The sequence below is a fragment of the Zootermopsis nevadensis genome, unplaced genomic scaffold (assembly GCF_977971745.1).
Source record: "Zootermopsis nevadensis isolate Lab colony 2312 unplaced genomic scaffold, Znev_1.0 Znev_ptg000016l, whole genome shotgun sequence".
Taxonomy (NCBI): domain Eukaryota; kingdom Metazoa; phylum Arthropoda; class Insecta; order Blattodea; family Termopsidae; genus Zootermopsis; species Zootermopsis nevadensis.
Window position 1 is genome coordinate 15564079 of NW_028259148.1, and position 25707 is coordinate 15589785.

The following is a 25707-nucleotide window of genomic DNA, read 5'->3' on the forward strand; positions in this document are numbered from 1 at the left end:
GACTGCTCGAAGTAAGGCCCACTGTGGATTAATGCTTGTTTAATAACGCTTCAGCTGTTATTTATAGCAACAAAATTGGAGTTTAGAAATGCAAGCGGTGTTCATAGAGGCTTATATGGAACCTGATGATTGATTATGTCTGTTTTAGCCAGAAGCGAACTTCCTTGCCAGTTTCACCGACATAAATCGTATAAAATTGGTTGTTGCAGTGCATTACTGACTGGGGTTTGGGCAATGTAAGCGAGAGGCTGGTTTTGCAGTCCAAATTAACAGACCACGAACTTCGTATTAAAGTAGTCTTCTCGGTTCGGGTTACCCTGTCGCGTCGGAATTGCACGCATAATTCAGTTCCTTCTACTTAAAAAATTATGTTCTTTTTTACGTCAAATGCACTCTCGAGTGGGGCGTCATCTCTGTCCGTCAGAATATTTAATCTCCAAATATGTAATGCGGAGGTTGGGAACACGTGGATCGTTCCCTCAACTCCCCTTAACCTCTTGGTCTTGCTACCAGAGTCAGATTATTATCGCTAACTTCATGTAGCACATTCCTTCTTCAAAAGGTAACAGTACGCTTAGCTAGTCAAAAATTTCCCCGCTTTTGTGGAACAAGGAAAGGTCTTCACGTGATCTCGAAACCGGTCCATATCCTGACCATATGAATCAAGTTCACACCCCTCAACATTATTTCACAACCATTCATTTTAATAATATTCTCCCATCTATTCCTAGATCTTTTGAGTGGCATCTTTTCTTCAGAACTTTTAAGCGGAATTTTATACACATTTCTGATGCCCCCCCTTGCATGCTACAAGCTCCGCCCATCCTATTAATGTTTGGCTAAGACTGAAAATTATGAAACTTATAATTATGTAATTTTTTGAGTGTCACCCCCTCCCCCCCCGGGTCCAAATAGTCTCCTCAGCATCGTCTTATTCCCCTAATGTGAGAAAAAAAGGTTTCATAACCATATAAAGAACAGGTAAAATTATAATTTCGTATTTGCTAGTCTTTACACTGTTAGATAATAGACGGAACACAATTGACCTTGACCTCTATTACAAAATATAGAATTATCTCTCGTGGTGTACACGTGCGTCCCGAAGAGCTGGATGCTGGGATTTGTCTGACGTAACATTTTATTTCGATAGGCGTCTGGTTTGGTTTTGACAAAACGTACGGAAAATGGCGTCCCTGTTACACGTTTGTTGTGGTATTGGATTTGTCTAACAGACGATTTGCACGGGAATTACGACGGCTTCCTGAGGAGGACGCTTGTACTGCGAGGTGGGGTACAAGGCAAACCTGGTCTTTGTTTTGCATTACGAAGGGTCATAATTTTTAAGGACGGAAACGCAGACCCTCCCACAGCTAAGGTCTCTGCGACCGTATTTGTCTCAAGAAACTGACAAATTTCAGGGCTTTATTTACTTCTTGATGTGTTCTAAAAAGAGGTGCTTGGAATTCCCCACAATTTCATAAGAGAACTGTGGATCGCTTTTCATGTTTATGAAACTGACCTCGATAAAGTTAATCCGCATTTATAACACTCGTAATATTTTTTATCCCATTCTGAACGTAAGGCCTTCTCTGGTGTGTGTGCTATAAATTACGTCTGTAAATGCTTAATTTGTTAAATATCCGTTCCAAGTCACTCAAATCAAATCAAGAAATCATCAAAAACTTCAAGAATTGTGCGCAATGGCTACTTTATACTTTATGTTTTAAAAAAACATCCGTGAATCCGTATTTTCGTAGGTTGTCGTGGATTGCAATTACAAAATATTTGTGACCGACTTTTTTTTCCGTTCTTCCTGAACCTATCTTGAAATATTAATGGATAATTTATCCCATAATATGCTCGGCCAGTTCGCCTCTGATCTCCTCATGACCCCACTAGTATTGCATTTATTCCATTTAAATGTGTTGAATAAATTTTATGTTCCGTATTGCCTGCATTTTCGCTCCTTTCGGAAGAATATATCTTGACACTCGCTCTCTTATGATTTATGATTATGCTCCAAGCGGATAGCTTTACAGCGCAAGTTTTCTCTGGAATTGTTTTATTTTTTCCTATACACACTTATTTTAATGGTCGTGTCTGCTGTCATAAGCGATTCAGTCTTTGAGCCTGTTCTGTGTCTACTTTGCTCTTATATAAGACTTTTATTTAGTTCTGAGTATTTTAAGATTACAATTTCTTTTCAGTTGGTATAACAGCTTATTGGTTTTGTGGCGGATTTCCTGGTACTTTTATTAATATCATGTCCGGTTCTCGAACAGAAAAAAATTTCAGTGTGGGAATTCAGATATTCACGGCGGCGAGTCTGAAGACGACTGTCTTCTGGGCTGTAGCGTCGTGTAGTCTGGTAGACTTCTCCCAGACTACACGGTGCTACAACCCTTAATAAGCCGTCTTAAAATGTTTCAATTATAATTTCCAGTTTTTGACGTAACTACGAAAAAGAAAAGCACCGATCGTCATTTTGTGATCGGTGCAATTCCATTTAATGAGCGTCTTGATCTGTCATTGCCGTGTGAAATCGTTCACAGCGCATCTGATTATAAGAGTGAGTTACTGACTCATTGATATCTTCATGAAAGTTTCATTTGTCGCCGTCTTACGTGGGTTATGTTCTTAGAGCCAAGTAGACAGATTTCAATTATCAACTCAAATTTTACCCAGCGTGCCTCAGATTCGGGAGGTCCCGGATTTAGATCTGGGCTTGGAGACCAGGTACCTCAGGGTTGCGATACCTTTCCTGCCAGTTCTTGTTCTTCGGTCCAGATATTTTCGTCAGTTCCGCGTTCTTAGTCGGAGGATGTCAAGGGCTGGAGTGGATGTTTCTGCGTTGTTGTCTCTCTGAACTACCCCGTTCGCTGTGTCCATAACCTGGTGCCGGCTGCAGTCATTTGGTGCGTGTAATGGCGTCGCGGGAAGGTCGTTGTTACTACGACGCGAACTGACGGAAGTTGATGAACACTGCTTCGGTCTTCATTGAAGTACGAAGAAACACTTTGGTAACCTCGTTTGGTTCAATGTCATGACCTGAACTTTGAACTGCGTCGCGGAAGAACGGAAGTAACTTACGTTTAGCGTATTTGGTTTTCAGATATTGTCTGGATCTCTCTGTTAGAAGGCTATCCATTCAGTAAACACTCATGTTACGTCACGACATGTCATGTTACTTAATGTTATAGCTGAGTAAGGACATATTTAATTTCGTCTGTATCGGGTGGGGTTAGGAGAACGGGCTGGCCAAAGTGCAGGGCTGAAGGCGAGGGAAAGAATCCCCCCTTCGGCGGGGAACCAAACCCCGGTCTTCCAGCCTGTAGTCAAGCGCAGAACTGACTGGGCTCAGTTGTTTTTGTGAGTTTGCAAACGATTCTCGTGGTTCGGCTCTAAGCCGCTGTGTGTGTGTAGTGGATCAGCTTGATACTTTGCTCTTGCCGTGTTCACAGCGAAATCGAATGCTCTGTTTTAATTTGGTTACAATAACTACGACCTGCCGGGATTGATCGTGGAATTGCTTCTCGTTATAGCGGATTTTACGTCATAGCGAAATGCTTTGTGATGCAGCTTCTCGGGCGAGGCTGCTTTTTGTACAAACGCGGATGACTTGGCTGCCTAGGGGATGGGCGATGGGCGTACGGGGCGGTTTGGAAGGGCGAGAATTGTGTTAGTTACGGGGGCTGAAGAGCTTTCGGTCGAGTGCCTTGGATCACGGAAAGCCTGTTGCTAAGTGTTTGGGGATTAGTTTCTTGTGAATTTGCTGCGCCGGTTGCAAGAATTAGGACGTCATCGGCTGAAACAACCATACAGATTTCGATAAAACTTAGTAATTGAGGTCTAGACAAAAGATCACGACGTGACCTTAAATTTGTCTTGTCCAATTCGGTTCAATATAATAACCCTTACTCAGGCAGAACTTAATGATGTTTGTCAAGAACGACTCATCGCACAGAAATTTGTAAATCATAGAAGCGTAAAGCCTTATTATGGTGAACATTTGATAAAATACAAGGAACATAAATTTCTTACACTGTAATGTGTTTTTCGCAGTGAAGCATTGCACTGATTAATGTCTGTAACAGTTGAAGACGGATGAAGATCTAGAAGCGCTCAATTTCAAAGAATTTGCACTTCATTCGAGTACACTTATCCCACGCTTCATATAAACTCAGTTTTAATTTATGAATTAAAAATATTATCAATGTAGCGTATGTATGTTTCATGATAAACGCACCAAAGAAGTATTTATTTGTAAACTAAGTAGCGGTTATCAAGCAAGAATTAACGGTAGGTACATTAAAAACAATTTGTCGGAATCAAAGATCGTGTAGAATAACATTTGCATGTAGCCTTGATAAAATACACAAAAATACACGCTGGAAGTGTTTATGAGTGTCTGTAGCCGGAGAATGTGCAAAGTGGAATTGAATTTGAAAACACGTTAATATGCGTCTTCTGACTTTTTAGCATTAGTAACTAACTTGTAAACTGTCCACCAAAAGTAATGGGAAAATTTAAAGTTATACGCTCACAGATGTTATCCCATAAGGTCCAAAATCCCATGACAGAAAGTAATAGCAAGATTTCGTGTAGCCTCTAACGCACAAGACATTGCTAACCGCCCCTCAAGCACACAGATGGTTCAAATAGATCTGCAAACAAGTAGACAGATTAAGTAACTTGTATCAGCAAACAATCTCAGAACTGTTGCAAAAAAAAATTGTGGCGTTTCGGCGTATCGGTTGAAAATTGGACCTCAGATTTTGGTGGGGAAATATGAAGTGTAGGAAGACTTTGATTGGGAGACCTTAGAGCACACGGCAGGATAACGGGTGTTACAGAAACAGAGTGTCCTAGATTGAACTATGGTTGGCTTTTGTGGACACCGTAATTAAATTTCTGGATTCATAGTAATTACAAATTATTTGGCCAGCTTTGCGCTACGTGGCACTCGAAATAAGGACTTCACGCTGCGATGCCACTGAAAGCCAAATCATTCGGAATTTATTGCGAGGTATCGATCGATGCACAAAGTAAACTAAGCGTTGTTAATTCACGATTATTTAGTGCTCCAGTTTAAAGTATTAGCTGCTATAATGCATGCCGACCTCCTATTGCCCAAAACAGATTATTTATCTGTCGTGTCCTGCATACCACAGAAATAATAATCGTTACTTTGCGCATTATAACCCAGGGGTGATCAAACAAATTTGAGGAGACAGCTCATTAATTTCCGTAAAACCTACAACGTTTTTGTATAAGATGTGCTCTGATATGGTCATAATACATTGATAATTGACGTAGAATACAAACTGAAGACTATTGTCTTCTGGAATAGCTTTGGTGACGTTTCAAAGTTGCTAAAATGCCTCCATCATCAGAGCGATAATCACAGTTGTGAAGTCTGCCTGACTTCACTGAGAAGCTTCCCAGAATGCAGTCATGAGAACCTGAAATCTCATCCCTTGATTTCGATGCGCAGGATCGTGGACTACTTTAAGAAAATCGTGCTGTAAGCCTACGCAAGGTCTGGCCAACACTTTCTGAACAATTTCCCGTACTCTTCACACTTTCTCATGCCACGGTCGCCTGATCCACCCTTCAGAGCACGCCACTGTTTGATTGACGGTACTAATATCGATTCTTACTTACCTGGGCCACGTCATTATTTTATGTTCCTATTTTTATGTTTGTATCACTGACCCACATTGGTACGACTGAAGTACAGCAGCCTGAGTTGCCTACCCCTGTTGTGTGATTGGCTGTACGTTTAGCACGGACTGAGCTACACCCCTGAGCACGAGCGCGTGTTACTTCGAAAAATGACAATTAAAATGAAGATACGGCGTTATGGGAGGCGCAGTCGCCTCACACTTTGAAAATTTCTGTTCCCGCACATTTAACCTCCGAAAGGATTTAGACTGAACTTGGTTCTGTGGTTCAGCTATAAAAGTCGTCTGGCGAATATTTTTGTTTATACCGGTCTGATATAAAAACTGGTCTACCGACTTCCAGCTTTCATTTTAAGTGATTTTCGATTAGTGAAAGCAAAAATGGTTCCTTATTCTTTTAATTTTTTTTTTAATATTTTATGTGGTGAATGTTGATGAGTCGCCTTGAGGTTAGGAAACGAATTTAAGACGCAGTTTTATTCTGATTTATGACCAACGTTTCGGAGGAGCATATTAATTATGTCTTCAGGGCAGAAGTAAGTGTAAAATAGAGGCATTTACATAATGCGGAGCATTTAGGCCTGTTCTGCGTTGAAGATGAGGGGGGGGGGGGCAAAACACCTTCTATGGATTGTTAATCGGCCCCAGAATATCACAATTCACACTTCGACGGCTTTGGGAACCTCAGATCTGGTACAGATTGAGGCCGGACGTATGAGAACTGGGAGTGCGGGACAAACAATAGAAAGCAACAAGGCATAAAAGCTAAGCTGTCGCACTACACGCCATGTAGGCGCTTGGGAGGAGAGTGATATAGCTCCTACTCATTCTTGACCTCGACACTAGATGGGGGTGAGTGGTTAGCCTCACGCCTTGGCCATGCTTTACCCCCGGGAAAGGACCCCGGTACCCATTGGATAGGAGGCTGGGTGGGCCCCAGAGCCGGCCTTGAAGCAGAGGCTAGAGGAAAAATCCTCTGCCCCCGTCGGGCAAGAGAAAACAGCTAATGTTATAATGAGGAGCTTCATCGTTTGATTTTCAACCAAAATTTTAATTTTAAAATTTAAAAGCAATTTAAGTAGACACCGCGGAGCGCTGTATGCGAACATGTGTGAACTGAAAAGGCTACTATTACTGTCGAATCTCATCTTCAATTCGTACGAAAAATGTAATCGAAAGTCTTTGTTTTCCTTTCTTGTAATTATATCAAGTTCCTCAAATTTAAGGAAACTTCTGTCTTGCCGAGTGGTAGCACTGCTTGTTACAAACATTTGAATAGCGCTTGTTCTCTGAGTTTAATTGCAGAGTGCTACTCGCTCCACGAGACGTCCCCTCTCCCATCATCTGCGATTGCTGTCAGAACAAACACACTGCGCTCTCCCCGCGACTGTCAGTCCTTTATCTGTCCTGAAACCCTTTCTGCCTCCTCCCTCCCTCCCTCCCTCTTTGCCTATCTCAGTGTTATCTTTCGCAAACCGCAGGGGACTGCAGAGTCCTCTGTGGTCAGTGTTTGAGTTGATCTTCCCTTCAATGCCGTCTGGAAATTGACACTAGTGACAGAGTGTCAGAAATGCCACCGACTAAAGGTTACAGACCTGAGTGAGGGCGAAGTGGACCTGACGCAGAGTTCTAAATTTGCGTCACAGGACGAAATGTCTTTCGGTTCTGCAGAGACACGGCAAGTTCTGGGCAGGAACTGCACTTAGTTTTGTCAGGGTAAAACTACACCGGTGGAAAAACGAACATAAGACACTTACTAATCAGCTGCGTAGTGCGACGTATATTTGTTTGAAAGCTGACAGTCTCTTAGCTTGTCAAGAACTAAGCCGTCATTTATGGAATATAAAAATTCTCTACCGTGCTCTGAAGGCCCTCATTATGTCAGCCGTTTGTGACTTCCTGCTTGTAATTTCCGGTATTCTCATCACCTCCGTGTTCTTAAACACCTTCAACTGCTCTTCGCTAAGAGCGGTTGACCGTGGTTCTGACACGTAAAATTATTCACGTTTGTACCAAGTACACAGTTCTGTCAGCGGTCGAAAGCCAAGAGTTAACAGCGATTATGAACGAGCGCTTTGGAAGGAGTGTCAGGAGTCTGTTGTGAACTGCGCTGTATTTCTGTGGAGACACGGAGGAGGGCAAAGAATCTGGGAAACTTCCCATAGGCTTGGTCGGTTCAGAATTCAAACCGGAAATGCGTAACCATTGTGACGCAACTAGCAAATTGCTCGTCACGAATGAAGGTCTGTCCGAAGTAGTGAACTGTCAGTCATAAATATTATCTCACAAGGCCCCATATCCCTTAACACTTGCTTATGTGGTCAGGTGGTATGCGTGTCGCCAGTACACCACCAACACAGAAGGTGTTGTAATTCTGAATTGAAGAATTTTCGTTTAAATTATTTATAATTTTAAATGAAGCGATCTGTGGGGTGTTGATGATACTATGCGGATCATAATTGTTCTTATTGCATGAAGGCTGATTGATTATTTAACGACGCTGTTTCTTCTGCAAAAATATTCAGTTCAAATAATAGAATATGTAATATAAAATAATTAAAATATGTCAAACAGTAAACTGCAAACAGCTCAGTGCTCTGTTCAACTGAGACGCAAGGTTTGAGACTTTGTGTTGTGAAAGTGCGCAAAATATTGAGGAATGTGGTGACAAAAGCGGATCAGGACGTCACATACGGCAATTTGGAACTCTCCAGGTCTGACCCTGGTAATAATCGTGGTCAGAGCTCCTGGATGTCCAGGGTTTGATTCCCGGTAGACACTCGTAGCTTTTGCTAGCCCAGAGCTCACGTTGTCTCCCAACCAGAGGGTGCAGGGGTGACTCACCTCCACTTAGAAACTAAGAAATGAATGTGTGGAGCTAAACCTCCATTGCCATTTATGTCGTCTTCTCGTGTTTCTCGCTAAATCACAGTCAGATTTCTAAGAAATTTTTTTCGTATTCCAAGTCGCGTCACATTATTTCGGGACGAGATGCCGTGGCGGCCGAATTAAACACTGCTCAGTGTCCGTCTGCCTCTTTAATTCTCACGTTTCGCTTCATCTGCTTCCGACGTGTTTTAGAATCTTGTAGCTACGCCTGCAGGACGGACGGAAGTGTAAAAGAAGTTGTCTATCAGGCACGGCGCAGTCTCCTTCCTCCTGTTCCATTTCGACTAGCTCTTTCTGTACTCTGCTTCCTACTTCGGTTCTAATCTCTCTCCACTTCTCCGTTGCTGTTGGTCTTCCTTTTACTCAGGACCTTATCGCGTGTCCTGCCCGTTTGCTTCGCCTCAAGTGTTTACACGTTTGAATCCTATGTACGTACCACGTATTCTGCTGTTAGAAACAAATTCCGAACGCACAAGGGAGTGTTCATTTCAGAGGATTAGACAGGAGAAGATCATATGTTAAGGCTGTCTCAGAACAGGTACCTGAGGAGAATATTTGTACACAAGAGAGGTGAACTGATAGACGTAGAAAATTACACAGAGGGGAACTTCACATCTTTATTAAATGTTGTGAGGATGATAAAATTGAGTAGGATGAACTGAAGTGGATCTGAGGCACCTACGGAGGAGAGGCGACGGATACTTAAACACTGTAATCGGAACATCTGAAGAGCAGATCCCGTTTCGGTAACCTACGTGGCGGGTGTTTCGAATGCGAGCCTGGATTCAACTGGCTCATGATAGGGACCGGTGGCGGACTTTTGTGAAGATGGTAGTGAACATTCGGGTTCCATAAGAGTACTGAATGTGCGGACTAGCTGAGCAACTTTTAGCTTCTCAAGAAGGGTTCTGCTCCGCGGGGTTAGGAAGTGGGAGGGACCCTCAGGTTTCGCGCTGAAAGGCTGAGCACGTCGCCTACGGAGTGGCTGTCAGCTGACAGATGAAGGATCGTGGGTTCGAGTCCCTCTCGAGGATGTCTGTTGTAGTGTGAATGGACAGGCCTTACAACGGGCTGATGTACCGTACAAAGGACTCACATCAGTCGGTTATGAAAGCTGCTAGTTGTCAATCATACCGAGGCTTGTACGAGGGTGGAATGGGTTGGCTGATTGACCTCCTTTGTCTCTTGCAACGAAACCAGATCCTGACATTAGCCAGATGAGTGAAATCCGCGTCACAGTCGCAATTTCTTTTTATTTTCGAGATTACAAATGATCGCAATCTAAGAGATGTCACGCCCAAGTCTTGTTCTCGTCTTTTATCTCGCAGCCAGTCGCAGATTCCCTCGCCCAGAACCCCAAAAATGCTAGGCAAAGTGTGTTAATGAAGTTAGTCCACGTGCAAGTTTCACTCATTAACATTGTTAAGATCCAGGCATTTTATCAGCACTCAGTTTTTAAATAATTCCTCTTTCCCTCAGAGTAATTTAGTAACCGTGGAAAGTTATGAACTGAATATCAGTGATTTTATTAATCTTAATTTGTGAACGAGTTTCAGTGACTCTGACACTGCGAATTTCTTCTAATTACGTCATAAATTCGACATAATTCCAGATATCACTGTGCTTCTGGTGACGTAGTTAGAAAACGTGCTGAGTTATTAAAAGCAGGGGCTTCATAAAAGGCACGACTTTGATTTTGGTCAGTTTGTGTTATTTTGGCGACGTCATGTTTGCATTTGGGCTTTGTGCATTACTGTATTGAGGTTGGGGTGGGAATTCTGCGTGTTTACACGTTCCAACCGTGTTTATGTTATGCCTAATGAACAGCCCCCATTTCTCATTTTCCTGCTGGACCTGACCGCTCGAAGTAAGCACCGTAGTACAGTCCGCCCCAAAGGTATGTGAACTCTTGTAGTTCCGCAGTGTATAGAAGGCTGTGGAGTATGCCCAGTGCTGCTGCAGGTGACTGTAGCGTGAAGCTGCTGACCGTGGGTCTGTAAGGCGCGTTGCTCAGACTGGGGAGCAAGGAGTATTAAGAAGCTGACATTTTCTCAGCTGCTCAAGAAGTTCTCAGCCTTTTATTGAACCCGAGGGTTTATTAACGTGTTCACGGAGCCCGCCACCTTTGCTCATCCTGAGCCACGTGACTGATGTTCACGCCCACACATCGCTTCCTTAACATACGTTTAAAAAATGGACTCTTTGCACTGAATGAGGAAGACGAGATGGACAGAGCACGTAGAGCGCATGGGGAGGTGCTAAGTTAATGTAAAATGTTGGTTTAAAAGCCTGAAGGGGAGAGATCACTGCGTAAATGGGAGATAATATTAAAATGAATCTTTGGAAGATCTGATTTGGGTGTGGACTGCATTCGTCTGGCTTAGGACAGGGACCGGTGGCGGGCTCTTGTGAGCACGGTGATGAACCTTCGGGTTCCTTAAAATACGGGAAATTACTTGATCACTATTAGCTTCTCAAGGAGAACTTTCCTGTTTTGAATTGCTTAGTTATCTGCACAAGTGTTTTAAATCAGTTATAATGGGGAATTGTGTCCGTCGGAATCCTTTATTTTTTAATGTTACGGGACGGAATTTAACGAAACGTAGTATAGATAATCTACATGTTCTTATCAGTTTGGGCGCAACGTCAAATTTCACTTTGGCTGAGTGGAATTGTCCCATCGCCAAAAATGTATCCTGTTAAGGACTGCAACTTTTATTCGGAGTTGTGTCCATAAGCTGATAGTTAACGTACATTATGCAGTAGCTTACACAAATAGGCTATACCGGAACGAAGCGTTTATGCTAACTCGTGTTAGCCCGGCTGACACTTCTGAAACAGAAAAATAAAACAAAGTCTTCTGTGTTACTTCAGTGGTACTTCGTACAATGGGACGCAGCAGAACCGATCAGATAAAATGCATCGTTAGCCAGCTCTAGGCAACCGGGCGTTGTTAACCAACTAGTTTGGGCTTACGTACTTCTTCCCGCGGATTTTAGGCTAGTAAATGACGTGGCTAGGATAGGTTAACCTATCCTAACCTAATCCAACCTTTCCTAACCTAACCTAACCTAACCTAACCTAACATAACCTAACCTAACCTAACCTAACATAACCTAACCTAACCTAACCTAACCTAATCCAACCTTTCCTAACCTAACCTAACCTAACCTAACCTAACCTAACCTTCCAATGCTGAACCTTCTTTCGCTTTGTCTGCGATGTCCATGGTTACCGAGACACGACCTCAGTGCTTTAGACCTCTGAAATAATTTGCGTTAATAAACCTTTTTGTGTACACTTTTAAGTATCAACGATGTTTAGGGTAGACGTAGCCAGTGATCGTGAACGAGAAATCCCGTCCGTAGGACCAAAAGTATTACCGTAACTCATAAATTAAGCATTTTTCTACTTTGTTCTTCAGTGTGCAAATTTTCAATCATTTCCCATTTCAATACCAGAACAGGCGACTGAACAGAGACGATGCTACTGAATTGTCACAATGAACCGCAATGTTCCTGTCTATGGACATAACGTCGCGTTGTGTTTGTTAAATAAATCAACAAGTTAGGCGATCAATTGTTATCCGTAGATTGTTCGTGTTGTAACAATATGAAGTTTGATGTTAGAATCGTGTAAGCGTTGAGGGTATGTGAGCGTAAACAATCGGTTTAATAGTCTGAGTCTTTGAACAGAATTTGTTGCAATAATTTGTAAACGTGTGGGCTGCTGACGGAGGCTTCGTGTCTGCGGTACGCCGTGGGACAGATGGCTCGTCACCGAACGGAGGACGAAAACTCCTGAGCTGCGCATTGCGCCATATTTGATCCAATGATCAGCGGTTCTGAGTGTTTACCGATGCAAGCTGAAGCCCATTTATTCATGTTTGTCCAAGGGAACTGAACAAAAATAAAACACTGTCTGCTGCATTTAGAAGACTTGTAAGAAACATTTGTGTTGTGCAGGAAGTGGTCGTGAGAATTGTCAAGTTTAAGCGAAATCTAAATTCGTTCCTCAGTTATTCGTAAAACTTACCGATATTTTGTCTAATTACGGTCCTGTCATCCGTTCATTAGTCCATTCGTGAAAGTATGTGGATGATTTCAAGGTAAAACAGCACTTGAAGACGTCTTCAGCTTCAAGCTTCGGACGCTTTACCCATTAAGTAGAGGTCTGGTGGACCTCTGAATAATTGGGAACGGTTCATTTCCCGAACTGTCATTCCGAATCAGGTAACGGAGGAAGAACATGGTGGACTACTTTTTTGTTCAGCCTGTTGAATCCGTCCTGGGTCCGGAATGATCGACAAGCGAGTTGTTGATAGCGTCCGCTGCGTTTCCATGACGACGGGCGGTAATGATACCAGAATGCGGACTGCGTTTGTCATCTGTTTGTCATGTGTCACAAAGAGTAATGGATTGCCCAGTGCCCATTCTTCTGCTGTGAGGGCAACAAGAATGTTTTTGGGCGCTGGGGCGTTGTTGAATTGCTGTAAACTTGGGGGGGGGGGATTGCGGTGGTGACTGACGTTTTCAATCATGTTTGGCCTTCGCTGCTGTCTCACTGTCCCCTTCTTCCTGATCCGTCGTCTGCGCCCCACACAAACTTTCTATTTCAATTTTGAACAGTCGCCCACTTGGCGGTCCAGGAGGAAATTGAAAGACCTTGAACTAGTGACGATACGCCTGCCTGCCTTACCCTCGTCCCTAACAAGGTCATTGTGACGTAATACACCATGACCTTGATCAGGGATCCCACTTTAATTTGTCAGATTATAAGGGCACCCTCCCCCGCCTTTACCGTCGCCAGTCGGTCACAGGCCAGGATAGTAACGGATGGTTCCTGTGCCGATTTGTCTGCCAGCTGAGCGAGGCGACGTACTGGCCTGTGTGGTCGCAGAACGCGCTGATTTCAGAAGCTCATTTGCGCCCCGGTCTCGGTCTTCGAAAAGACTTTATCGAGGCATTTATCAGCTCTCCAGTGTCACCTGTGTTTGAATTTCCAAGGACTTTGTCGTGAATGTGCTGTTATTCGTTTTGATACTGTATCTCTCCACCAGGACGTAATTAAGTTTTATGGCATGAAACGTGTGCCGTGATTCCAAGAAATAGCATTTAAGTTTATGTAAATTTGCAAATGAAAGAGTTTGTTCCTCTAATTAACCGGCAAATGGCATTTACATTCGAGTATTTTTCAAGTTCACGCCAGCGCCTGAACGGTATACTACGTGTGCAGCGTCCATTATATCCTTTCGTTGTTCAGTGCTGCCAACTGCTGACGACGCGTTGAACAAAACCGAGGTTCGAATAATCGGTAGTTATGTTTGCAGCACTGCTACATAAGTGGCTACTGCATCAGTTGGCCACACTTCCACATTATGTGCCAATGTAATATATATCTGGCACTTATAAGTGTTTACTGTTACTAACAGTTAGTGCAGCGTTAATTTTGCCTTCGAAGGTAAATTAATTTTCTGCCCCTGGTAATTTTAATTTTATATGCTACACCAGCACCATCTTTTAGAGTGTTTTTTAAACAGCTTTAAATTCTTCAATTTAGTTAATGGAACGTGACCTTAATATTTTCTTTGGAGCTCAACAGAATGTTCCTTCTTCAACGCCACCATCACATGGCATTGTCTGGAATTGTTCTGCACTGCGGGCATTTAAAAATCTACTTCAATGTTTTGCCATATATATATATACACACGTGTATAATCCTTGAGGTAAATAACCACTCCCATCCTGTTTTTGTTTAAAAGAAATCTCCCCATGTGTTTCCAAGGTAATATGGACTTGCGTATTTTAAGCGTCAGATGTTCAGTTTTTTCTTCTCATTCTTAAAAATTAAACAAATTCAAACTTGTAAACTCGTTATTAACGCGGAAAGCGTTGGAGCTGTCTGTCATATCATGAACTGTTGTGCTGTTAGTATGTGGGATTCGAGGTTTTTACTGCGTCCAAACTGTGGTTTTTTTCCGTCTGCGTTGTAGTCGGGTACCCACATATCGGACGAACATATCACTATCCATCTTCAGGGTAGAAGAGCTACTAGGCCTATCATCATCAAACTGTCAATCAGATCGTTGTCTTTCGGGCTCGTAACCAACGTTTCGGAGGAACTTGCTGTCCGCATCTTCAGGGCCACGAAGAATATTTGGTGTCACAAACCACAAGACCGCAGTCTGAATTCATATTCCCTGAATTCCTCCCCAAAATTGTTTTGTCCAAATGTTTGATTTTGTCTCTCTCGTGTGAATTGGGTGTAGACAGAAGATGACTGTGTTCTGGGCTGTTGCGTCGCGTAGCATGGTAGACGTTTACCGACGTTTCAGAAGTCCTTGCTGCCTCCATCATCAGGGCCGCCCATATTCAAACTCACCGCCGTGAAAACCTCAAATCCTACGAAGTACGCAGACACTTCGTGCTGTGAATTTCAGTCGGCAGAATATTTCCGCTGAAAAGCGGAGAGCATTCAATTCATCACAAAAGGGGCGATTGTTTTCCTAATGAATACACTCGTTCCACATATCAGATCCATCTGCCGGCAGAGTTCAACTGTTGGCAACTTTGGAAGCCTTTGATCAAAATTTAGCGCCAGCCGCAGATGTTTTCGAAACTTCTCTCGTTACTCGGTCTGGCTATCGGCGAAACCGCTTCTCTGCTTGAAGGAGCGTCGGTGCTTGCTGACTGCCCAGACGCGCGGAGACGCGCCTAGTGGGCCGACCACAAGAAGCCAAGAGCATTGGGTTAATGGCTGGATCGCGGAGGTCGCAGAATTGAATAATGAGGCGTGAAATCTGAAGAATTTGCTCGAAAGACAGAATTGGCGAGTTTGAACGAAAGAGAAAGGACAGAAATATTAACAGATATTCGTAGTTACGTCTTTTTGTTTCGTATGGGTGTCGAACTTGGTTTCTTACACTATGGAAAGAACACGGATTGAGGGTATTTGGGAACAGGGTGCTAAGAGAAACAGACTCAAGACCTAGACATAGACGGAAGGATAATATTAAAATGGATACGAATTTGATTTATGTGGCTCTGGATAGGAACAATTATAGGCGTTTGTGTAGACGGTGATGATACTTCGAATTCCACAGAATATTGAGAATTTTTTTTTTTACTAATTGACCGTACCGTTAACTTCTTAAAGAGGACTCTGTTCCGCGGAGTTGGTTGGTCAGTCGCTTCGTCTCTGACCGGGCGCTTGGCCGACGAGTTGTTAAAGGCAGTTTTCATTAAAAGTTCTTGCTTTTGTTGTGGTTGAATTTGAAGAGATAAAAACTCGCCAAATGAGTATAATCGACAAACAGAGGGTAAATAATTACGTTCTAAGACCGAAGTATTTGTTTGTTCTGTCGTACTGACGTACAACATTACAAATAGCTGACGGACTGACTTAGCAAGTGGAGAACGAATTTCGTGATCTTCTTTCGCGTTCTGTACTGATCCAGCTGAATACACCTTTCGTGTTCAGAACCTTATTAATTAATAAAAATATTTATATTGATATTCTAATATTATAATTCCATTTACCCATCAGACCCACTCCAAGAAGATCTTCATTCAAAACTTTGTTTGAATTTATTTTGTTCCGTTGCCACGGAACTGCTTTCCGCAGTCAGGAGCTTTGTGTATCACGGCTTCTCGCCAGCTGAATCCTGTCTTTCGCTTTGAGACACTGAAGCAGTAACTAATTTCATAAGCATCGGTATTCGAGCTGTAGACTCTCCGATTACGAAGACCGGTCATCCGTGCCTGGAGACGGCATGCATGACGTCATCTCAAGTTTGTGGAACGCGCGTCTGTTTCATGTCCACGTAATTTAATTGCACGACAGGTTGCCTACCTGCGAGGGAAGCTGCAGAATTACCTCTCCCCCCACCCCCACCCCCGCTCCTTCCGACAGGCTTGGTTTTGTGTCTGGCCGTCAGTTAGTCCATTATAAGATGCCTTTGGGATACTGAAACAGAGTTTAACTTACTTATCTTACCCCAGAAAAGAGTGGAAATGTAAGTCAGTGCTTGTGTTCAACGTCGTGGGTGTGGACCGCTCCGGTATTTTAGAACCTCAGCAGTTATGCCAGGTGTCATATCAGGTGCGTGTGGTATTGTTTCGAACGAAACTATTTTCGATCACTCCTCGACGTTTCGACGGCATATTCCAGAACAAATCCTGGATAATAACACGGGAGTTTAGTCGTGAACGTTTAAAAAAAAAATACCATGTGGGAGAGCGTACGACGCTGTGACGACCGAGTCATGGCAGTACCATAAAAAGGAATGCTTTTCCGAGGTCAGAGCCAACTACCATAGCCGTCGTGTCGCCTCTGAAGCAGCCGATAGAAATTAATCTTCTGCGACGTAGTCCGGAGGTTGGTTAGTGTCGTGTGCAATCAGCAAAACAGCACCAGTGTTCTTTTGGGAGGAAGGCTAGGATGTCGACAGGTTGAACACGTGCCTGAATTAATTCAGAGCTGAAAGATCGTTAAGACATAATGGTACAGTTTTTTCTTGTAAAAGGAAAATTAAGATAAATAAGCGATTTATGTGTCAGTTTCATCCTGGTATTGCAACTGAGTTAAGATTAGTGAAGAGTAGTTGGATGCCTGCGTGTGCGACCTGAAGGACCGGTATTCATATCCCTGTAGGGGCTTAGGATATCCCCCCCCCCCCCCCCAATCACGATGCCCAAAGTTACTCTAAAACGTATCACAGCCTTTTCGGGATCAGAACGGCTGGAGCGTGAAACTCAGCCTACTACTAACATCGACATAGTTTCGAGGTTAATAATTTGTGAATAATCACCTTCACGCCCCCATACGCCTTCTACTTTGTTTCTCAGTCGCTGGAGAAATTTCAACGCAGTATTTGACCAGCGAAAAATGTACTTTTCGTTCCCACGGGGGAAAAGAGAGAAATATCGGACGCTACTCGACTTGTAACTTATTTGAAGAACGCGTCGGGACGTCGAGTGAGGCGGTGCAACTCCTTTAACGTACGACGCACTGACAAACCAATGACGTCCTTTTTCTTCGGCTGAGGTCTCTTGCCCTCGCAAGGCTTTGTTTCTTATTTCTCGTCGGCGTGCTGGAAAGAAAGTTGTTTGAATACGCCGTTCATATACATTAGCTGTAAATGTGAGATTGCGAAATATCGTTCTCAACGTAAGACAAAAACTTTTAATATTGCAGCAGTTAAAATTAAGGTAATTGAGAATGTAGTGCAGTTGCTTACAGAAGGAAAATATGTACATTTCACTGTTACAGAGTTACCCAATTCGTCAGGTAAGCATAATTGCACGCCCTAAACGTCCTGACAGCGGCGAGGAACAGCGAAAACGTTCACTGCTTCTTCGACGCACTGAGGACTTGCAGTTCGAAATTTGCTGATAGGGCGCAGCCCTTGGAGAGGCCCCTCACATGTGCACTTCTCCTCCTGCGTTGCTCGACACGTCTTGAAGAGCAGGCATCTCTCTCTCTTTTGTTTCTGAGCGGAAATTAAAACGGCACATAAGTTAGTTACACACTGGGCTGTTTGCTTGCATTTCACTGTCGGAACAAACAAACAAACAAACAACTGAATGACGTTATCTGGGCGCAGTTTTAATTATGATTCTGCCTGTATTTAGGTGAATGCGTACAGGGTGTTTGTTTAGTAACTTAGAAATCCTTATTCTTTGCGAACACTTCTCTCCTGGCAAAATGATCTTTCCCGCGCTGGATGTCTCTCTATTCCGTAGTTTTCAGACTGCACCGCTCTTGTCACACGGTGATACCCGCTTAACACCCCCCCCCCCCCCCCCACAAGGGAGCTGCACCAGAAAATAAAGAAACGCCCGGAGTTGGACCGCCGAGGCATTACAACGCTGTACGAGCCCGGAAACTAAGTGGTCTTACCATATTTCCTCTGCGTTGAATATTTTCATTAAAATAATTTTTACGACATCTAAATTACTCGCTTACAAACATTACTACAGGGTCCAGTATGGGCTCGAATGCTAACGGCAATTAGCCTCTGTGTCCCATGAAAGTCGACTCTGTAACTGGACTTGGTTATTTTGTTCGCGGAATATGAAGCATGTTATGTTCTGATCCTAATCAAAGGTTGCAGGCCGTAAATCATTAGTTAAGCATTTGAACTCCGAAGTTCATCTGAATAAAATTTAAATATCCAGTTTCTGCGTCATAGAAAACACAACGCTCCTGGATCATAGACATCAAATGATTGATGTTACTTATTCTGAGAATCATTCAAAACACAGACAAAAAGATTCTGAGTTACTACAAAAGTTATAGCACAGTGGTACTTATATTTACCACTGTGCTCTGAAGGGATTTTTAAAGCCTGAAAGTATGGGTAATTTGTGAGCCATTGGGCTGCTTGTAGGAGAACAAACGACTGCGCAGTGTTGCCAACTACTGGCAGACCGCTGCCGCACCTGACTCGCTGACCGATCTATTTATTTAATGCGGATTTGTATCCTGAACAACTGTGATGCAGTAAGTGGCCCGCCGAGACAGGGCTCTGCTATTTATTTCTAGGTTTTCAGTTCCGCCACTAGTCGATTTCGCCGTGGCAGGAAGTTGAAACACGTTTAGAGGATCGAGACGAGGTGACAGCTGTCGGATAAAGGAGCGGACGAAGGCCTTACGTAGAGAAGGCTGACTGATACAGACGGCCAGTTTAAGATTGAGGCACAGAAACGAATAGAAATAAGTGACCATCCTTCTTTTTTCTTCCCTGAGGTCGTAAATATTTTCAATTTGCCCTGCGCAGATGCGCTTGGCTTTGATCGGAGAGGCTCACTATTCGGGAAAGCGATTACATTGGCTCAGTTTCTTGGCGACTTTCCTCAGTCACTCCAGCTTAGTGTTATACTTTTGCATACCTTTCTCATCTTGGTGTTTATTTATTACATTTCAATCGGTTATCTAGTTCGCTTTCATTTGAGTATTGGCCTGTCGTTTTTAAGAACAGAATGTGGGCTGATGAAGACATCGCGCACCACGAGGTGTGCGATCGCCCTGACCAAGCAGCACATCATCACACCCTCGGGGCTTCACCTCTGACGTCTCCAGGTGAGGGCGCTTTTATGAGCTTCGTATTCACTAAATAACTATTAAGATGATTGAGTCACAGGGAATTAAGTTAATAAGAATTTTATTCTGTGACTAGGACACAGATCAGTTGCGGGTTTAATGCGTAAATGTGAGGATGGATGATATTAAATGTAATATACGAACGCAGGTTGTGAATTTGTGTAGTCAGTTTAACTGGCTAGAGATATTTTTTTCAAAAAAAAAAAAACATTTCAAACCGAAGTTTTAAGGATATCCGTATTTTGTATTGCGCACTAATGTTTTTCACAGTGAGACGTTTGTGAGAACGAATCGTGTGCTGTGTTCAAGGGACGCGTGACTGTGGATCACTGGATTCGAATCGAGCCGAACGCCCGGAATGCTGTCAACCCGCCGTGCGACTGTGCGAGAGTAGTTGCCGCAGGACCACGGCGCGATCGCTCTAGGACGGGTCGCGAGTTTCCCCTGTTTGTCTCTTTTCCACAACCACTGAGCCTTGTGCATTTCGTCAGCTCTGAATCGTTTTGTTATGGGATTTTACGCCGTGTAGTCTGACAGAAAATGGCCGACGTAAGCCGTCACGTGGTAGCCTAAATTGACCACTTATTGTCCGCATTCGCAGTATGAACCCCTCGAAGGCATACAATTAAAATTAAATTTTCTGCTACGAACGTGTCGCCGAGTATCTCCGAAGGGAGTTCGCTGTGCCCGACGCCTCGTGAACTAGCCGAGTAGAGAGAGAGAGAGAGACGTCCGTGGCAATGAGAAACAGCGAAGTGAGACCGCCAGACAAACTGATCCACACTCACCACGGTTTAATGCAAATGGAGCGAAAACGGCGAAATCGTGTAGTGTACTTGGGACACCCCTCACTTCTACGTGGTTGGCTTTTAGGATCATAAATTCCTGTGACGAATCCTGATAATTTCGACAGTATGAAATGCGTCTGTACTTCGCTATTAAAAATTTTAGAACAAGAATTGAAATTACAAATTTGAATAATCTGAGTCGATTTTTGATGTGTGCTGAGAAAAAAATAATTTACGTATCTTCGTTGTTATAATAATAAACTTACAAACAAAAACGTGTGGTGCAGAGTGACGTTGTATTTCCTTATCTTTGGTAGTTGTTAGTAGTCGAAGCTCAATTGATGTTTCATTGTCGACGAAAGACTTCATGACTTGTTGAAGCAGGGCTGCCAACGCAACCACAGCTGAGGCTTCATCCATCGTTCCAGGATGTAAATGAAGGAGAATTAATTAAGGTTTAAAAATTAACATTTTAATTGGCCGAAAATCGCTGTTTGAAAATTTCAATTCTGACACTCCTCGTTTGGTTTCATTTTCAGGCCTGGTTTTCATGAATCAGACAAAAGCTGGCTTTTTTATTTAGAGGTCTCCGGTCTGTGGGCTGAACGGCTGAGGCGTGTGGAACTGTTGCTTTAACTAATTAATAAGACATTGTCACCTCATTTATTGGGAAAGAAATTTTGTGTCTACGAATTCTCTTTTAAGAGAGTTCGTAGACACTTCAAATGCAAGCAGTTCAAGTGTGTGTAATTTGCATCAGAAACGATCCATTCATAGCCAGGGTAGCTTCCGTCAGTATAGTGACTGACTGCGGGCTGTGTGACCGGGACTCGAACCCCGGTAGGGGCAGCTATTTTTTCCGTCAGGACGGGCCCAGCCAGCCCCTTTCCTGGGGGTAAGGTGGCTGGGACGTGTTGCTGATACTCGCCTCCATCATATTCCGAGGACAAGGAGTGGAGCTATACACCATACGCCTTAATTTCATGGGGCTTGATTAAGTATCAGGAACAATTTTACTTTGCCTTAGCGGATTCGTGGAAAATTAAGTGTGTCAGATATAACGTGTTTGACGACATCAGTGTGTTGTGGTTTTTTTATTTCAGTTGTGAAAGGGTGTCGAATATTTGTCCAGCGCAGTCCACCCGCGTCGTCCATGTGTAGGGTCATCATAACCCCCCCCCCTCCTTCTGGTATTGAAGGGCGCCGAGATGTTTTGCTTCACAGAGCAAGGGCTGGGAACGCCATCTTTCGCGGGCAAGTGATGTCTGCAAGCACTGTACAGACGTTTGGGGACACTGAGTAAAACCGAGGAACACTGCTCCGAAATACTTGCGTGAAATGGCGAAGTTCGGAACATTGCAATATCAATACCCCGTGCTGGCCCCGTCTTGTGTATGCAGAGAAGGCGTCAGGGTAGGCAATTTAGGATAAAAATATTAAATTTATGATTTGTACAGACTATGGGTAGTGCTGTCAGATACGTTATAAAGAGCTAAACTCGGGACACTATAATTTAGTAAAGAATTCTTAAAACGTGGCTACTTGGTAAAGGCTACAAAGAAGAACAATAATATTAAGATGGAGCAGTGTTTGAGGATGGAAGCTGGGTGGATTTGGTATTGGCGGCTTTGAAACTCCGGGTTATGCCACGGGGGGGGGGGGGGGGGGGGGTAGTATGTATGTTTAGAATGAATAGTTCGCGGTTTTTTGTTTCGAGGATGCTGAACATGTCTGTCGTATAATTGCGCAGGGGTTTAAGCCTTCGGTTGCGTCTTAGACCTATTTTGCTGTAGTCTTATGTCAATGGGATTTTGGGTCGCTGGACCGTTTCCATGACCCATTTGTATTTATCTGTCTCTGAGCTCCTTGCAACGACCACTCACTGGTGCCAACACTAAATACAGAAAATCCGAATCTCCGCCTTACTTTTGAACGTACGTAAATTCAGCAGACCGTGATAAGCGGGCAGCGCTGCCATTAGCGAGCCCTGGAGCAGACGAGCGAGTGGACTTAGCACATGCAGGGCAAGGAACTTTTGTGCGAATCTGTTCCCCTGAGACCGTTGTTCGCACGAACTGCATGGAATTAACGCGTGCGATGAAGGACTGAACGGATTTTCATTAAATTTGGTATTGACGGGCTGATTTCTTTCATTTGGCACGCTATAGGATCTAAGACACGCTCTTATAAATACGGTAACTGACCTTCGGGTTCCATAAAAGGCGGGGATATTTCTTGACGTCTTGAGTGAATTCGACGTACACGTAAAGGACACTGGACTACGGAGCTCGTCATCTGTCGGTCTGATATAATTACTACTTCGCTTGAAGTTAAAATCTGAGTACAGTGGTTTTCCAAACCGGCTCAGCATTAAACAAGTTCTGATTCCAGGATACAAGATTTTCGACATCCGGAAAAGCAGTTTCTAAGAATGCATCAAGTTATGTGTTGATCGTTATGTTGACAGTCCGTCTGCACAACAAACTTTTATTATAGTATCGATGTTTAGAAGCATCGACTACATGTTTCGACCCTACTTGTTCATCTCCAGGTGGATCTCATTAAGTGTTCGAAACTAATCGATGTGGCTGTTATGTAGTAAGCATATTTTAAACAGGAAACATCAGAAATGTAATTCGTGACTACGTGCACTGTAATTAAATTGTATCTGCGACAAATGTACAGTCTGGTATGAATAATTTTTACAGTCCGTAAGGAGTCGTGGTTCTTTTTTCATAATTTAACGTTTCGTCGTTAACTGACGGGAGCATTTCGTAGTGTCGAATGCCGAAAGCCCTATGAAATCAAAGTTAGTCAGGTAATGGGTTGAAGAAAGATGGAATTGTGTACGAATACGCTCTTCTATAGCAATCACGAAGACTCGCTTCGGTGTGAAATGTGATCTTATTAAATTTATCATGATACGATCCATTGAAATTAAAATTCTGTTGTGTCTCATCCCCTTTTGTGCTACTGACGAGATACGTCGCTTCGAAGCACCGGCCATTAATGCTCCGACTGCATTTGTTGTTTATCTGTGAATTTAACTCCTGTGACGTCTGTTGACAGTACATTGTAACTCCATCAGTGGAAATTATGTTGCCTTGGAAACGTATAAATGGAAGTCAGCTATTTTCTGTGTTAAGTTCAGCGCTGTGAATATTAAACTTTCATGCATTTTTATTAGTATTTAATGAGATGAAAGTAAAGTTTAATTTAACTACAAATTTTAAGCACATATTTTATTGAGAGTCGTAACACGTTCTTCGGCGTGGGTTCTTGATGCAACAGAAGCCATGTTGTTGATGGGACGCCCGTGTTCTGTTATATCCACGGATCGCTCCGGTGTTTTTTTAAAAATCAGTTTTCTTGTTGTGGACCGCCCGGAGGTTTGTCACCATCCTCGTCATTCCTTCCAGTAATGTGCGAGGAAAAGATGGCGCCAGATCGTTTCCTCCAGACCTCTCTCTAATCCGTCGCCCACATTTTCAGCGTCCGATGCTGTTTGCCTTGCAGGCATTGTTAAATAACCAGACAGTTCATCAGTCAGCGTCTCTGTTGCCAGAAGATCTGTGGCGCCATTTTAACTTCATCCCTCTTAATTTCTTTATTTGTCTTTCTATATATATAAGCCATGTGAGCTACAACTTTTGTATCGTTCTTTTGATGGCTTAACATCTAAAATGTTTCATCATGTGACTTGCATTTCATGGGCGGAATCTCAAAGGCGAACATCGAAGCTGCGCCATTGTGTATTATATCGGATTCCGAGTATCGATACGACGGTGGTACAGTGGAACCTGTTTAAATCGGAATCATCGCTAAACGTAAACCTCACATTGTCGGAAAACTTCTCAGAACTTGATTATATGGGGTAAAGGAATTTAAGAATCGCGTTTAATAAAGGAAACTGCGTTTTCCCCCCATAATCAGTGATAAAGTAAGCTTTAACGGAGAATTATAATATTAAATATTTGTAGTTTTGTGCTGGTGCGGTGTTGTGCGTCATTCAACTCGAGGTAAGGCCCGTATTAATTCTTTGAAGCTCGTCTAAAAAATATTTAAGAATTCAGTCCGTACCGCGAAGAGAACACAACATTTCACCATTAAAAAGATCGACTGGTTAACGCTGTTTACAGCGAGAATAATACGAAACACATAAATACATGGTGATGAGTTACTGATTGTTAAAAGTAGGCGGCACGTATTATAGCGTTTAAAGTTCTAACTTGTACTCGCGGGGCAAGAATTTCTGCTTACGACCTGCCTCGTGCCTGCACTGCGCAGAAGTGTCCATGTTTCGCTAAACCAGCAGTTTTGTCCGATCCTCTTCCCAGGGGCTGGTACTCCTGAATACACACAATTGCGCCATTTTGTTACGTCTCTGTTTGTTCGTCGCTGAAAACAAATCCATCTGAAGTCGATTTCTTTCTGAGTCTGTGGACCGTATTATATTAAGCGTTCGCATTGGCAATGATACTTCCTCACGGCTGCTAACTCAGATTTTCACGTGAATGCCATACGATATTTAAATATCGTGTGGCATTCACGTGAAAATCGCCTTGCCCAACACAAATTTATAACTTGTGTTGGGCAAGGCCGTGGTCTAGGCAACACGGAGTTTTCCTCCGTGGCATCCCAACAATTACTCCATTCACACACAGAAGAAGGCAATGGCAAACCACTTCTGGATCATCTGCCAAGAACGTATATGAACAGGTCCCAGTCCGAGAAAAGGGTGGAAGGATCCTGTTCATATGGACCTGTCGTCAGACAGAACACTAAATAATATAAATCTTAACATACTCGGTGTCGTGAAATTAATCTTCTACGTGTTATTAACGAGATTTATCGCACAGGAATAGAAGGCCTTTCTGGTGTGAACAAACGTCATCCATCGAGTCATCACGAAGAAGTGTTCTTGAATGACTGTTTTCTGAACCCCACTTTCAGTATTTTTCTTCTGACTTTTGTTAATTCACACTGTCATGAAGACACGTGTGGCTGAGTTGCCATGGATACTTAGTACAAACAAAAGAAGTGGTTCTGGCAGAGGCCTGTGGGATAAACGCCAGATTGAAGTAGGGGAGTAAGAATTTATTACTTCTCAACTACCGCGTTATGTAATGCGACTTGCGAAAGATAAATTGAGAAGTGATTGTGGATTATTTTGAAGCGCTCTCCCAGCATTTGGTTGGAGGGAAACGTCTGAGAATAGTCGAGTAGGTCGCGTTGTCAGGGGC

At 43.2% G+C, this 25707-nt stretch overlaps 1 protein-coding gene across 6 annotated transcripts in view; it reads left to right on the plus strand.

Annotated features, from left to right (window-relative positions):
- cpx (synaptic transmission protein complexin) overlaps positions 1-25707 on the plus strand; it is a 482383-nt gene that overhangs the window by 101455 nt on the left and 355221 nt on the right. The window lies entirely within an intron of this gene.